This window comes from Sturnus vulgaris, chromosome 4 (genome assembly GCF_052056855.1).
Source record: "Sturnus vulgaris isolate bStuVul1 chromosome 4, bStuVul1.hap1, whole genome shotgun sequence".
Classification (NCBI taxonomy): Eukaryota; Metazoa; Chordata; class Aves; order Passeriformes; family Sturnidae; genus Sturnus; species Sturnus vulgaris.
The window spans coordinates 12,475,616-12,490,052 of NC_142246.1; the positions used below are offsets into that span (position 1 = coordinate 12,475,616).

Genomic DNA, 14,437 nt, shown 5'->3' on the forward strand with positions numbered 1-14,437 from the left:
CTGGCTGTGTGCTCAGGCACTGTGTGGTCAAGCATGCCTGCCTGAGGACTGAGGAAAAATCATCCTTCTGGACTCAAACTCCACGACCATGACTCCATGACTGCTTTTTGTGTTATTCATATCCCTCATCTGTGGGATTTACCGTCAAGAAAGGTGACTGGGCTGCTGCTAATATTGATGGCAGTGATGTCATTTGCTGTAGAGCACTAGAATGACAAAATTAATTCAAATTCATCACCTGACTTGGACAAAATTCCTCCCTGCATAGAGGGTTGATATGAAATGAATGTCCAGCAGAAGTTCCACTTAAATCTTCAAAATAAGCTGCAGGCTAGGGAACACAGGAGGGAAGCCGTGGGGATGGAAGCAAGAGGAATCAGAGTAGGGCAAGGTAAAAATGTGTCAGGTAGACCTCAGTGACAATCATCCTGCATGAATCCCAGAGGGTGTGAACACTCCCTGTGCTCTCCTGGAGATGGAGAGGAGAGCTGGGAGGTGTCTCAGTGACATTTGGTGTGGGATAGCCCTGTAATAGCCTGGGTGTGCAGAGGAAGGGCAACATGCACAAGGGGACTGAGGAAGGAACTCAAACCCATACCTTTATCTGATGTCATCTGTTGCTGTATTACTTCACTGTACTGTGGAAGGTTCTTTTTTTCCAGGATTGACGGTGTTACCTTATGCTGTGGCAACTGAGGGTCGAAAGCAGTGCCCTGTGCTGAAAGCTGCCATTGATCCAAGAGTGAAATGGCAAAGAGCTGCAAAATGCCAAGAGCCACGAGATGTGACAAGAGCCAAATCCCACAGCAGTTGTTCGACCCAAACAAACCCCAGCTCTGCTCAGAACAGCACTGTGCTCCGAGGTCACTTTGGAATCTAAGTGTGTTTAAAGCCAAAAGAAACTGACTCTTATCACAGAGCAAGCCTCTCCCCAGACAGCAGTGCAACAATACAGCTGCACTGGAGCCATGGGGCAGGAATAACTGGTGAAGCTTTCCCGTGATGACAAGCCCTCAGCTTGGTGCTCCCTCTGGAGCTCTCATGGCTGCAGATACAAGGAGAGGCAAGAGAGAGAGGCCCATGGAAAGGCAGAAGCAAGGGGAAACCTCTGCACAGTGTCCTCCTCTTCCACTCATCTTGGACAATGTCATCACAGAGGGACCATCACAGGATCACTAAAAATTAAAAGAAACTTAGAAAGTTATTTAGTTCACTCTCCCTCTTTCAAATGCAGGATCAAATTTAAGTCAACTCATGATAGATGCTGCTTCCCTGTCCTTAAGGAATTTCTAGTTATGGACAGTGCACATTTCCTTAGCAATTTGTTTTTGTCTTTTTTCAGTCTTTACTATTAGACTATTTTTTTTCCCAATAGCCCACTAAACAAGGATATTTAAGCTCATCATTTATTTTAGCAGACGGAGAAGTACTTTTTCCCTTCCTCACTAAGGAACACTTGACATGTTTGAGGCTTCTAGGACATCTTCCAGAACCCATATCCTCAATTCCAGACTGGGAAAGGCAGGCAGATGGTGAATTACTTACACAGAAAGCTTATGTATTGCACCCAAGCCTGTTAATGTAACACAGATAGAATAATCCATCAGGAAGAAGCCCTCTACAAGGAGCAATGATTTTAATAGTGAAATTGAGCAAATAGTAAAAATTAGAGGAATCCAATCATTATATTGAACTCTTTGCTCCAGAACTGATCTTAATCTGATTTATAGAACTTCTCTTTTTGTTGTCAGTGAAAGAGTGGTAAATGATCCCTAACTTCAAACTAACAGCTAAAGGGACTGGGAGTGGCAATGCTTAGTTCTGATAAACTACTGCTCCATGACCCGTTTTGTATATGCCACTCTTGCTGGAGACAGGTGTGAAAATGGAAGAGGTGATTTGCACATTGGCCAAGCCTTTTGTTCTGTAAGAGTGCATGTTCAGATGACTCCCAAAAGAGGCAAAATATTGATTTTCTATAACATCTTTAAGTTTCAGATGTGTCTATGTCTCACTGCACACTGAGATCTTAATTCACCCCCTCTAACTGAATCATCAAACTGAGGTGCTATACAGGCAGTACAGAAATATAGGACCCTCCAGAGAGCAGCAGGAAAATCATTCACTAATTGCCCATCAGCTTAATTGAGGAATTAAAGGCAATTTTATTCTCAACTTTGTCACTTCAGCCAACCCAAAGCTCTAATTATGTAGGCCTAAAAGAGGAACTTAAGGAATATGATCTCCTACAGACACTGTTGAGGCCCCTAGCCTACACACAGTGATACCAACAACATTTTCCTGCATCCCTTGCTCTGATCCTGGCCACAGCTTTTCTATGCTGACTCCAACTGCAACCACTTGCTCTGATATCTCTGCTACATTGTATTTATGATACAATACACCTATGCAAGCTTTTTCTTCTACAGAAATGTTGGCATTTTGAGCAACATGAACAGAAAAACAATTCTGAAACAAAGGAAAACAGGAATCATTTTATAGAGAATTTACATCTTTCTAGAAGGAAATGTAGAGAAGAAATAATGAGATACAATTGTGTAAGCAAAGAAACAACTTTCATAGATTGTCAACAGGTTAAACTGTGCCTGAGAATCCGCCTTCAAAGACTGAGACTTATTTACTACAAGCAGGAGACATGTAAAGGAATATGGAAGGTCACCTCAGAAGTTCTCCATGCTGACAGTAACCCAAAAACTTTGCCACTTGGCAATCACTGAAGTGACCTTTGCAGAATAAGAAGATGGTCTCAGCTCAGTTTCCAGATGTAAGGTGGCCACGGTGTGGAAATCTCCATTAAAATTAACTATAATTGGCAGCAATGCCAGCAAGGCCTGGGCAGGAATGGGAAGAGCACCTTCAGTGCACAGTCACTGATAAACAGCTTGCAAGGCTGTGCCTTGCTGGTCTTACAGTACAGTAACCAGTGATGGCCACACAACTTCTTTACAAATGCAAAATTTGAAGTATTATTCTTTATTTTCTTTTACAGCAATTATTTCTCTACACCCTGAGTATCTGCACAACATTTTTACTGCAAACATCATTTTTGTGAAGAAATCCTCATTTTATGTATTTCCACCACATAAGTGGGGGGGAAAGATCAAATTCAAACATCTGTCCTAAAAAAAATACAACACAGACTCACAAATCTGACAGGGAATTTGGTTAGCAAAAGCTTTATTAAGATAGTGCAGAGCACGTTGTTTTTGTAACTGGGATGTGGCTGCTGAGGCAGCGGAGTTGGACCCTGCTTGGACAGCAGATGGTGTCCTACTGTAACACTAAGCTCCAGTGCTCAAAGAGGAATCTTAAACCAGCCTTTAAAATACTCTCCAATTTCCATTTAATTACTTTAATTGGCTTTATAGGCTATGTAATAAAAATGATGGATCTGTTTAAGCACTAGGCTGAATTAAAAAGTTGAGTGTGTCAAAATCAGTGTTTTTGAAATACATGTACCATTTCTATGAGTATTATCCAATATTTAAATGAACTTTTGAAAAATGTGATCATGCCACTTAGGTGCCTGAGCAGTCCTTTTTAAAGGTGCCACAGGCAAATAGTTATTAAGAATCCCCCTGAGTGTCAAGGGAATCAAAGGCCTCCCAAATCTCTGGGCCTTTGAAAAATGTTCTCCTTACAGTATAAGTTATCTGCATATAATAATGAGAAAATTAAACTTGCCATTGTTCTGGTAAAGGCAATACAAAGACTTATGAACCTTCATGGGAAAGGACGGCTTTTTTTCTTCTGTGCTATAGAGCATCTTATGCTCTATAGAGACTTGTCCAGTGGGCATCTGTTCCCTAGTGTAGCTCTCAGATACCAACAGTACAATTAAAACTTCACAGAAATTAAATTTATTCCTGATAAATTGCATGTTGCTGCTGCAATACTAAATCCAAAGGAATAATTACATGCTTTCACTCTCTGACCAAAGGTATTTTTCCTTGTATGTTTTTTTTTCCCAATCTTTGAGATCTGCAGAAGTTCCCAGCACTTTGTGATTAATAAGGTGAACTGGGTGGTGAAGAGAAACCTGTTGTATTAAGAAGCTCCAAGTCTGCTGAAGTCCCTGGACTTCAGCCCCTGGAAAGCAGATAGGTAAATGTGAGAGATCCTTCCAGGATTTCCACTTTGAGGAGCCCCTCAAATTGCTGCACAGAACCTGAGTCATGACTGAGCCTGGTCTCAGAGCCCTTCTCCAGATTGTCCAAATCACAGCTGTGGTCACTGTGGGGTCTGATGCATTGAGCAGACCAGTGTGACTCAGCTCAGAGATATCTGGAGTTTGCAAGCCTAGATTGGATTTACTGTCACTGGGAGGGCAAAATTTGTTGGGAACAGTTTTGTCATTCATACTGGGAGGTGATGAAATCTTTGCCTGCTGGAGCAGATAATCATCATCTTGTACAGCCAAACCCAGTCTGGGACAGTGGAGTCATAAATGGCATTAGGCATCCAATTGTCACTGAATCACTTTTTTTTTCTTTTCACGCAGAGACTCTTGTAAAATTCTTCTATCTTTTTGCTTCTTTCAGAAAAAAAAAAAATATTATTCCTCTAGGTCCAAGTTATGAGAGTAGTCTCATTAATTTTGGTGAGATTCTTCACATGAGAAACCCCTCTGGACCTGATCCCTTAGGGAAATAGAGTAGGAGTATCTGTATGAATGAGATAACTGGTTTCCAGAAAATGCGTTTATTTTCTTCCTCATTCCAGATACGACAGAGGATTCAGGAGTCAATATTCTCCAAGAGCATTTACATAACTTCTTCTAAAGCAATAAAATGATGAAACCCAAAATCTGCAAATTGTGGTGATTTGTAGTTCTTTGATTTATAGCCCTGTTGGGTTTGGAGTGAATGATTTCTACAGAGACCAGTCCCTCTAATCGGAATTTTACAAGAAACGGATGTGCTAAAAGAAACAGAAAGCTAACAGGGCTTCTGGTTACATTTTCAGCCTGATTTATAGAGCTGTAAAACTCTCTGTATCAGGGAGCTGACACCAATTTCTAGAAAGCTGTGAACATTTGTTTCCATCTGATTTTCCTGCAGGGCTCCTAGGCCCACTTCGTTCACAAACAACCTCAGTGAAATCCATGTCAGGTGTTAGGGAGTGTGGGACGCTGGTGAAACAAGTGAGCTGGCAGCAGAGGAAAGAACAAGCTAGACCTGGAATGTAGATTTTGGGGGCAGAAGCATACTTTGGAGCAATCAGGAGAGGAAAGGGAGCTGAGGTAGGAGCAGGCATTACCAGGCTGACATGGCTACGGGAGGTCTGATCTGGCACAGCAAGGGATGCTGTAGGACTGAGCAGTGGCTGGTTGAGGACAAGCAGGTGCAGGAGGCAGATGGCCAAGCCTGGAGCTGCAGCAGCCATGCACTGCAGCAACAACATGCACCCTGACAGATGCAAACGCCACCTGCATGTGGATGCATTCGGACAGCAGAAGAGCAAGGTTGTGAGAAGAGGAACTGGAGAGAAAACGGGCAACAAGTCAGGGACAGGAGGGACATTCCAATCAAGGCTGCAGCCTTGGTTATTGCACACAACACAGCACAGGGACATGGTAAGATGGACAGACAGGTAGAGAAGTGCCCCTGAGCTGTGAGCATGGAGGGGGTGGCAGGAGAAGTGCCACGGCTGCTCTCTTCTGCAAACCACATGCACTTAACAGGCGATGCCCATGGTCACTTATGACAGCAAAATTCCCCGAGGAGAACCAAACCAAACCAGCACATACACCCAGCCAAGTGCAATGGCCAAGACGAGGAAGGGATGGTGGTGACGAGCAAGACAGAGCGAGGATCAGGACAAGGATCGGGAGAGGAGAGATGCGTGTGAACTCACAGGTCATTAGTGGGTAATCACCGAGAGCTGTCCTCTGGAGCTCGGCTGTGATTTATAGTAAAACATCCTCTGTGAAGATGCTAAACTATTTGACCCACAGCATGGAAAAGCTCCACAGTTTGGATATTTCCAGTTCCACTCCTTCTGATAGCTAGAAGTGTGGAGAAATATTTGTCTTGCAATTTCATGCCTGAAAGGAAGGTGGTGTAGAGGTTCAAAGAAAATGATCTGAGGTCTCTTTTGAAAAGGTAAGTTGTTCCCTTCCACAAAACAAATTATGTGTCAGTCACAGGTTTTTATAGGTGTTTGAACTAGCATTCCATCCAAAGAGAATTACAGAAGATTTTAGTGAAAAGGAAAATAGAAAATTACTTTAAACCAGCACTTTTAAGCCTAGTGGATCTTCAGATCCAAGGTCCTGATCATTCATTGTTTTAAGGTCCTCTATATTCAAGGGCACTTAGCAGGATGCCCAGTTGGCAAAGATTTGGGGATCAAATCTGAGCTATCTGTGCATAGGCTAACAGGTGAAATAAAATGGCAGGTCCTGTTGACATAGCATTTAAGAAAATGTTCCTACCTGGTTATACTGTTTAACGAGACCCTATCAAGTACCCCTTCACTGTATACAATTATTAAGTATTAAATACATGGTTTTATAAAATGGTTTAGTAATATATCAACTTATTTTCGTTTTAGAGTGTCAAATTAAAAAAAAACAGATACTAATTAATAAACCAAGATGCATTTTATTGCACTAAGTGCAGCTTCAAAGTTTATTACCACTTTCCAAGGATTTACTTCGTTTATCTAAAAAGAAATGTATAGGTGACTTAAATTAATTATAAAGATCAATCTTACATGGAGAAGCACTGATCCAGCAAACATATATGCTTATGAGTAATTTAACTGCATGAGTGACTTCACATAATTCAGTGGGTGAGAGAGAAGCTGTGATCCATGGAGCTCCTAGTATGGGTAAAGTTATTCGTGGGCACAACTGTTTGCAGGACTGGAGCCAAGTATAACACTTTTATGAATTCCCATCTAGAAAAAAGGGCAAATTAATACATAGTAAAAGCAATTACATGCTACTGAATGTTCTAACAATTATATATTCTACACTAAGTGCACAAACACAATTATTGGTTTGAAGATACTCAGGACCCACCCAGAATTGATGGATAATAAATGGAGAGGTGGAATGAAATGGAGAAGTGAAGGAACAAGGAACACAGGGTAACTCTTCATGTCTGAGTATCTCTCTAATTTAGGTTTTTCATAGATGCAATAAGTATACACAGGAAATATGCAAACAAAGAAAATGGGGTTGCTCTCAGCTATCATCTTTGGACACTGAATGAATGAAGGTGTTGTCTTAAGAGAAATTATTTTGGTCTCTCGATATGTTTTGGAGCACCTAAGGCAGATGCTTTACAGATGCTCAGTGTGGTTTTAAGTGAAAAGCAGGCATCTCTAAAGATTAAAACACCTTCTGCCACACTTGGGACCCTGACACAGAAATTACCTATGCATTTTCTATCAGGTAAGTATTGCTAGTCAGAACATTAAAGCAGAGCTGGGTTTCTCCTGTTCCATGTTCTTCCTGAGAAACCCTTGGCTGTGCCCTGTGTGCTGCACAGGGACATGGCTCCCATGGGAGAAGGGGGGCTTCAGGTCCCAGGCTGGGGAAGAGGCTGCTGCCCTGGGAGGTGAGTGTGCTGAGCTCTTTGTGAGTTCAAACTCTGCTTGCTCTGAGCTAGGCTGCTGTGTTCTGTTACAGCTGTAAATTTTTAAGAGAGTGTTGCTGATTGACCTGTCTGATGTGGAATTCAGCACTTCCCAGCAGTGGAGAGCAAGTTGAGTGTCTTCACAACCTCACTGTGAATTGAGCTTCCTTTAGAAAGAGAGTCATGTAGCTCCTGAGTGTCTGGTTGTTAGGAGGTGGTGTTATGCCTTCAGGAAGCTGTGCATTCCAACACAGGAGCACCAACTGGTTCTCTATAGCAGAAAGCATGCCAAAATGCTCTCCAAGGTGTAGGCACCTGGAGCTTACCCGTGGTCCAGGACAAGCAGAATCCAAATGGCCATCAGCTCTCCCACAAAGCCAAAACCCTACAATTGAGAGAGACTGGATAATTGCCTTTTTGGCCTGTCCACCTTATTAAAATGTGTGTGAATACCTTCAGTCCCCCTGGGCCTGGCTGTGGAAGCATTAAACATTCTGCAAGTTCTCCTTATGAATTGCCAGTAAAATAGATGGATTGCAAATGTATATGTTCCTGCATTTATTTTGCCCTTATGAAATAAATGCTGCTGCCAACCACAATACAATGCACCCAATGTCTTCTGCAGTTCTTGCTGCTGTTCTTGATGCTGTTCACTGTAAATGCATCTTTAGGAGTGTGTTTCTATCTGTCCACCTCCCCACCCCCAGCTGCACTTTGGCAATCCCTACACGGAGGAGGTTATGTTTGCTCTGTTTACACACTAGACATTCACTCGTGTTCCACTGCGTGCTAACTGCCTATTTTTCCTTTGCATTGCTTTTTTCCATTCTTATTTCTCTGAGTTTGCTCTACTCTCTGGCTGAGCTTGGCTGTCTTACATCCTGCACATCTGAAAGTCCTGCCAGTCTGGATGATGCCACAGTATGGTAGGAATACTATAAAATGTGAGTTACTTTGCCAGCCTTTCTTCCTGATGCATACTCGGGATGCACACAGCTGGCGGCTGGGTCTTTTCTTCAGATATATAATATCTAAAGTATACAAATGCTTCCTTTCTGTTTACACAGAAGGAAAAGAGCACAAGCAAGCCTTGATGGGCCCTTCTTTCTCCGTTGCAATTAGAATTTATAATACAAGATCGTCTTCATGTCGACATTGAGTTTTGTGATGGTGCAAGTGCCACGGTTTCCTTGGTGTCGATGTCACCTTACAGAGTTCAGTGTGCAGTGATTTTCTAACCACTTCTCCCTTGTCATTCCCTTTTTGCCAGTGCAACCATTAGCAAAGGTCGTAGCTCTAAATCTCATCAGGCAACTGATGTAGGCTTAAAAATGCCATAAAATGTTTTCTGACACATAGCCAAGGGGAATGGGGCTGTGGGCAATGGAAGAAACGGGGAGTAGGGATAATGAGGAGCAGATATGCTAATACCACCTCTAAAAGCCTCAAAATGTGAAGCCACATCTTCAGGCACAATACAATCACTTCACAGGTAATCAAGTGCTCGTTACAGGCCTGAACGTGCACATACCTGAATAATCAGTGCTGCTGCTGCCCTGTGTTTATATTCAGGCTAAACACTAAGGCAGGATGCAGGCAGTTTCATCTGAAGGGAGCAGCCACTAAAAGTAAGGGTTAATCACACCTGCTTTCTACTGGATCACCCATAATAGTGCCCCTTCTGTTTTTTTTCCCCCTTTACTCAAGAATTGCTTTACTGTTCTTCGAATATGAGCTAACTTTGCTTATCAGTACCCAAAAAACAAGCCCCTGCAGGGTCCCCGCTGACAAATGCTGCAGGGCAGTCATGTTCTTTCCTCTGCTCTGAATGCAGTAATCAGAGAGATGCAATTTTCCAGTAGTGCTTGACAGCTTACATCAAAGGCACAGAAACTGTTTCTGGACATTGAAAAGATAAAATTCTAATACTAACTGATGCCTCCTTCAGTTTTTATTGCAGTTCAATGTAAACAGATGCTGCTGGTTTTGAAAGCCAACGTTCAGATCTGTCACAATATATGTATGGCAGCGGTGATATCTGCCGTAGCAAAGGCTAATATTTGCCATCGTGTGCATATTCTTGATTCAATCACCTCTATGGCACTAGCCTATGTGTGTGCTTGCATGTCCACAGATGTCTGTCTTTACATGTGCAGACATACAAACACAAACACATGCATATGCATTAAATGGAAACTGTAACCCAATCTTAACCTGGGGTTTAAATTAATCGTAATACATACACACACTTACAAACACTGGGCTATATTTAACTTTCACATAAGCAGTGTAGAACTATTATCTTCTGAGGAGCTCTGCAGTGTATGAGTCAGCCCCAAAGCCTCTTAGTTAGCCCGTGGAAAGACGCCACTGACTTTATTGGGCTTTGGATCAGTCTGAAACCAATGGTTAATTGTCTCATATAATATAACTTTCCCTTCCAGCAAACTTAAGATAAACTTAGATTCGAATTCCAACAACTCTATAATTTTTTCCAAACAAATTCCTTAGGGAATGGAAATGCCCATTCTTGTTCTGGGCATTTTTCAATGCTTTCGTGTTTCTTTGTTTTGAAAATTGATTCAGTCATGTTAAACATTATGCAAGCTTGAAAAAGATCACAGTCTCCAACTATGCAAAGTGAAATTCTCATGCATACATAGCTTGGAAATAAATGTTGTTAGCAGCTTCAAACTTAGCTAGTATTAAAGCCATCTTTGAGGAAGGGAAAAAAAATCACATTTGGAGAAATTCAGCCTGATGTTGTAGAGAGTAAGAATAATTCAGGACCATCTCAGCTTTCTCATTTTATTATAGACCCTGTAAAACTTGGTATTTGCTTTCCAGGTGTTTTGAGATGGAATTATTTGAGTGTGTACTTGAAATTCGTAATTATTTAGAAGGAAAATTAACATGCCTGCACGGTCTTGAATTAAAGGGAGAATTGTCTGGAGATTTGCATTGAACTCTGAGCTATTAAGGCCATTAAGTTCATCCAAATTCAGGTATCACACTTTACAGAAATATAGTTAAAGTTTTATAATTTTTAGGAAACTACTCTTGGAGAATCTTTTGACTCCTAATCCTCCTTTGAGTAATCTCTAAATTAAAAATCTGAGTTAAAAACTCATTACTAGGATTTCTGAATGTAGATTTAGCAGTTAATACTTAAACTGCCCTTAAAAGAATGTGGCTGTGCTAATCACTATAGAAAGTTCACATTTGGGTTATTATCTATATTGATACCAGTGGTATCTGGTATAATCACTGCTGTGGAGACATCATGCTGCTTTCGGGCACTGTAGGCTCTCAGCTGATGGGCATCTCACAGGGTACTCGAGTTTGGGTTCCCTGATAAGAGGCAACAGAGAACATCTCTGTTCAATAACATGAAGTCTACATATTCAGTGGGTGCCTACAGTCTTAATTCGAGGCAATTAATGTTTAAAGTGCTAAATTGTATTGAAAACCACTGAATCCTGTTTCTCTGTCTATTCCAGTCCCACGTCATATGTATTGTGTTTTGCAACCATGTATTTTGTTTTATAAATAAAATTTAGTGTGTATTATTTATGTAGCCTCCAAAAGAGAAGATTGACAATGTCACAGAAAGAAAAATCTTTGGTCAGACTGACAACATCCACAACATGCCACTGTCTCTTCTTGTGGTATGCCACAGACTCGGTTTTCACAGTAAGTCCAAAGCTCATTACAAGGTTCAGAAAAGCATTTATGGCTTTTAGCGAGTCCAGTGAGAGGAGCAGATGCTCCCCAGGACTAATGCACACAAGCTTGCCATAATGCGAGGGCAAGTCTCAGAGCCTCCACTCCCTTGCTGATGTAAATGGGAACAGGGCCATTGGCTTACATCTAAACGCAGTGTAATGTAAGTCAATCACCCCTTGAGTTTTAAAGCATCCTTACTTCGGTATTTGTGTTAGCTGATATTTGCATAATAATGCCCAATGCACACAAAACATTGCATCAAAAGAAGGTTTCTCTTTCCCTCTGGCTTGTCTTTTGAAAATAATTCTCTTTTCCTCCATTCCTGAGACTTCCTCACAACACTAGCAATCTTCCAGCAAACATATTTTTGCCATCCTTTGCTACCAGATCTCTTTCCCTCATGCTGCCACTTCCTTTCTCTCTGACATGCAAATGGAGCCTGAATTATAGCAAAACCTCTAAATACTGCCTCACCTGAGTGCTCTTTCTCTTTGTACCCTTACACCGGGCAGCAACAGTGGTGGTCAGAAGGTCTTGAACGTGTTTGTTGTTATAAGGTACATCTTTCTCCAATATACACCACATGCACACCCACCCTGTCTGTGTGCCTAATAGAAAAAGCAACAAAAGCATTGCTCAGTTAGTCTGAAATGAGTATTTAGTTTGGGCTGCATCTTTTTATGCCTGGGTGCCTGAACCTAGGGTCTGTCCGGTGCTGATTACTGTGACCCCACTGGCCCGTTGTCTGCCCCAGCTTCTATGAGAATGGACCATAGACATAGAATCAATCTCAGATTTTAAACATTGCTCCTACAAAACTGTCTCCCCAAGGTTTGTCTCACAGCTCACTGGTAAGGCCTGTACTATTGAAGTGGGTAGCTCTGATGGCTGTATGACATACGCAAGAGATCTGTTTCTCTTCTGAGCTAGAAGAAATGCAGAGAGTGCTGTTCACAGCGCCGTGAGAGCTGGTTGTGGGCCGAGGGGCTCCGTCGCACTCCGGGCGGCAGCGCACGGCCGAGCCGGCTCCAGGCACTCGGGTCCCGGGAGGAGTTTGGCTCCGAGCACAGTGGGATCCTCAGCTGCCCCACTTCCCCAGATGAAAAGAGCTTTGCACGGGGGGTTTATTGCACATTCCTGGTCGCACGAGGGGGACTGGGTCCAGGTAGCTGCCTCCTCGCTTTCCCTTTAATCACTGCAGGGTGGGAACCGGATCCAGCCTGGAGGGATAAAAGATCTCTGAGATGAAGAAGTACAATGGAGCAGAGTTAATGTCGATCGGTTTACTGCTGTAAGCAAATCACTGCCACATCTCTCTGTGCAGCATGTTAAAATTTACAACTCGTAGTTAAATGAGTCAGAGCTGTTGCTTCAGGTTCTGCCTCCAGCTTCTCCTGCCACAGAGCTAGACAGACAATGGGTCCGTGTTGCAGAAGGGGCCTCGGGCCAGCCCCAAGGAGCTGTGTTGCAATGCCCATTATCGCAATGCCTCATTTTTAGGCTCCCTGCTGTGGAACAGATTGCTCAGGCCAGGGACAGACACCACTGTGCTTCACATAAGGTGTGGAGAGAGTTAAGAGCTAATAAAAAGAAAATTCCAGAGGTCTACATACTCCTTGGGTTAGAATATACATGTATTCTACTATAGATACATATGTATAGATTATATAGATATAGATGTATATAGATATAGATATATAGATTAGCTATAGATATAGATGATATAGATATAGATAGATATCGATATAGATGATATGGATATTAATAGATATCAACATATCGCGGGGGCCAGAACCATGAAAGGCAGGAAGAAGGTGTCTCTTTCTGCCACAGACTCCCTTACAGTTCGGTGCAGAAATCACATCAGAGTGCTTTTTTGTGAAGAATTAGAGAATGAGTGAACTACCTCATTGCATCCAGGAGCTCATTTGGTACAGCATATTATATTCCAAGTAGTGGGAGACTTATTCACCAGTCACCACTCTGCTGGATTTAATTTGGACAGCCCCATGACCGCCCCGAGGAGTGTCCTGGTCTCAAGACAGCTTATGCAGCTGCTTTTTTTTTGCTCTCTCTGTCCACCTCCGTGTCTAATATAAAATCAAATGTATCATTAGAAGAGATGAAGAGCAATTACCTCTGAGTATCTAATAAGCTGGCGATTGGCATTTTCACTTTGCATACAGAATACCTGAGTTCAACTGTTTACCTAAATTCAGGCAGTACTAAGGAGTTAGTGCCAAACATTCCACTTCCTCCTGAAGGTGTCCCTGAAGGTGTTCAACAGACCTTTCACTTCCACAGATTTTTAGGAAAAAAGGTCTGATGTGACTCAGGAGATTCACACAAAACGATGAGCCTGGATTTAAGCTTATAAGCACTACTGAGACGCACTCAGCCCCCTCCCCTTCCCCTGGCCTTTACAATGGGCAAGTTAGGCAGCTTCCCTGTTTTGCCTCTGATTTCTTAAGGTTCTGTTCTCAGGCACAATCCTGAGCAGCAGGAGGCTGCTGCTGCGCCTAACTCACTTGCTGAATTAAGCCTGCCCTAACTTTAGAAAGCAAGCTTTTAAGCTGCTACTTCGCTTGAGCACTACGGAAAGTATTCGTTAAAGAATTCAACGAGGCACCGATTCGTGTTTCGAGTGAAAGAAAGAATTCGGAAAGAAAACCCCAGACCACGAGAAATTCAGAGCAAATGATAAATGTACGGTTTAACCAACGATTTGCGCAGCAGGTTTACCCGGTAGTCACCTTCTCTGTAGCTAAAAGTGAAGGAGAGCCTTTCCTTGCTTTTTAAGCTCTCAGCCCTCGCTGTGTGCCACTCTGCCCTTCTGCCACAGCCGGAGCCGGGCGCGATCCCGAGGCGTTCCCAGCCGGGGCTTCCGAGCTTTCACGGAGCTGGTGCCGGGAAGATGCGCCCGGGGGATGCCCCTGTGTGCGGGTAGCGGAGCCGTTCCCCTCCTTTATGGCAATAAGAGTAGAAAAATGGCTTCTCTTTTATTTTGTATACGTTTCTGCCCGTGTTTGCTTCCTCTCCGTGCTCTGGCTACTGTGAGCTCTATTTCCTACGCTCCGTGGAAAGTCGCACCAAGGCGCTATCGC

The 14,437-nt window shown here is 42.7% G+C and overlaps 1 long non-coding RNA gene across 1 annotated transcript; it reads right to left on the reverse strand.

The window, feature by feature from the left end:
* Nucleotides 1-6,606: 6,606 nt before the first annotated feature.
* Nucleotides 6,607-12,545, reverse strand: LOC148223877 (uncharacterized). Its single transcript, XR_015803020.1, has 2 exons — nucleotides 7,694-12,545; nucleotides 6,607-6,924 (listed from the first exon to the last, which is right to left on the reverse strand). It is a non-coding gene; the product is annotated as an uncharacterized LOC148223877 (long non-coding RNA).
* Between the last annotated feature and the right edge of the window lie 1,892 nt (nucleotides 12,546-14,437).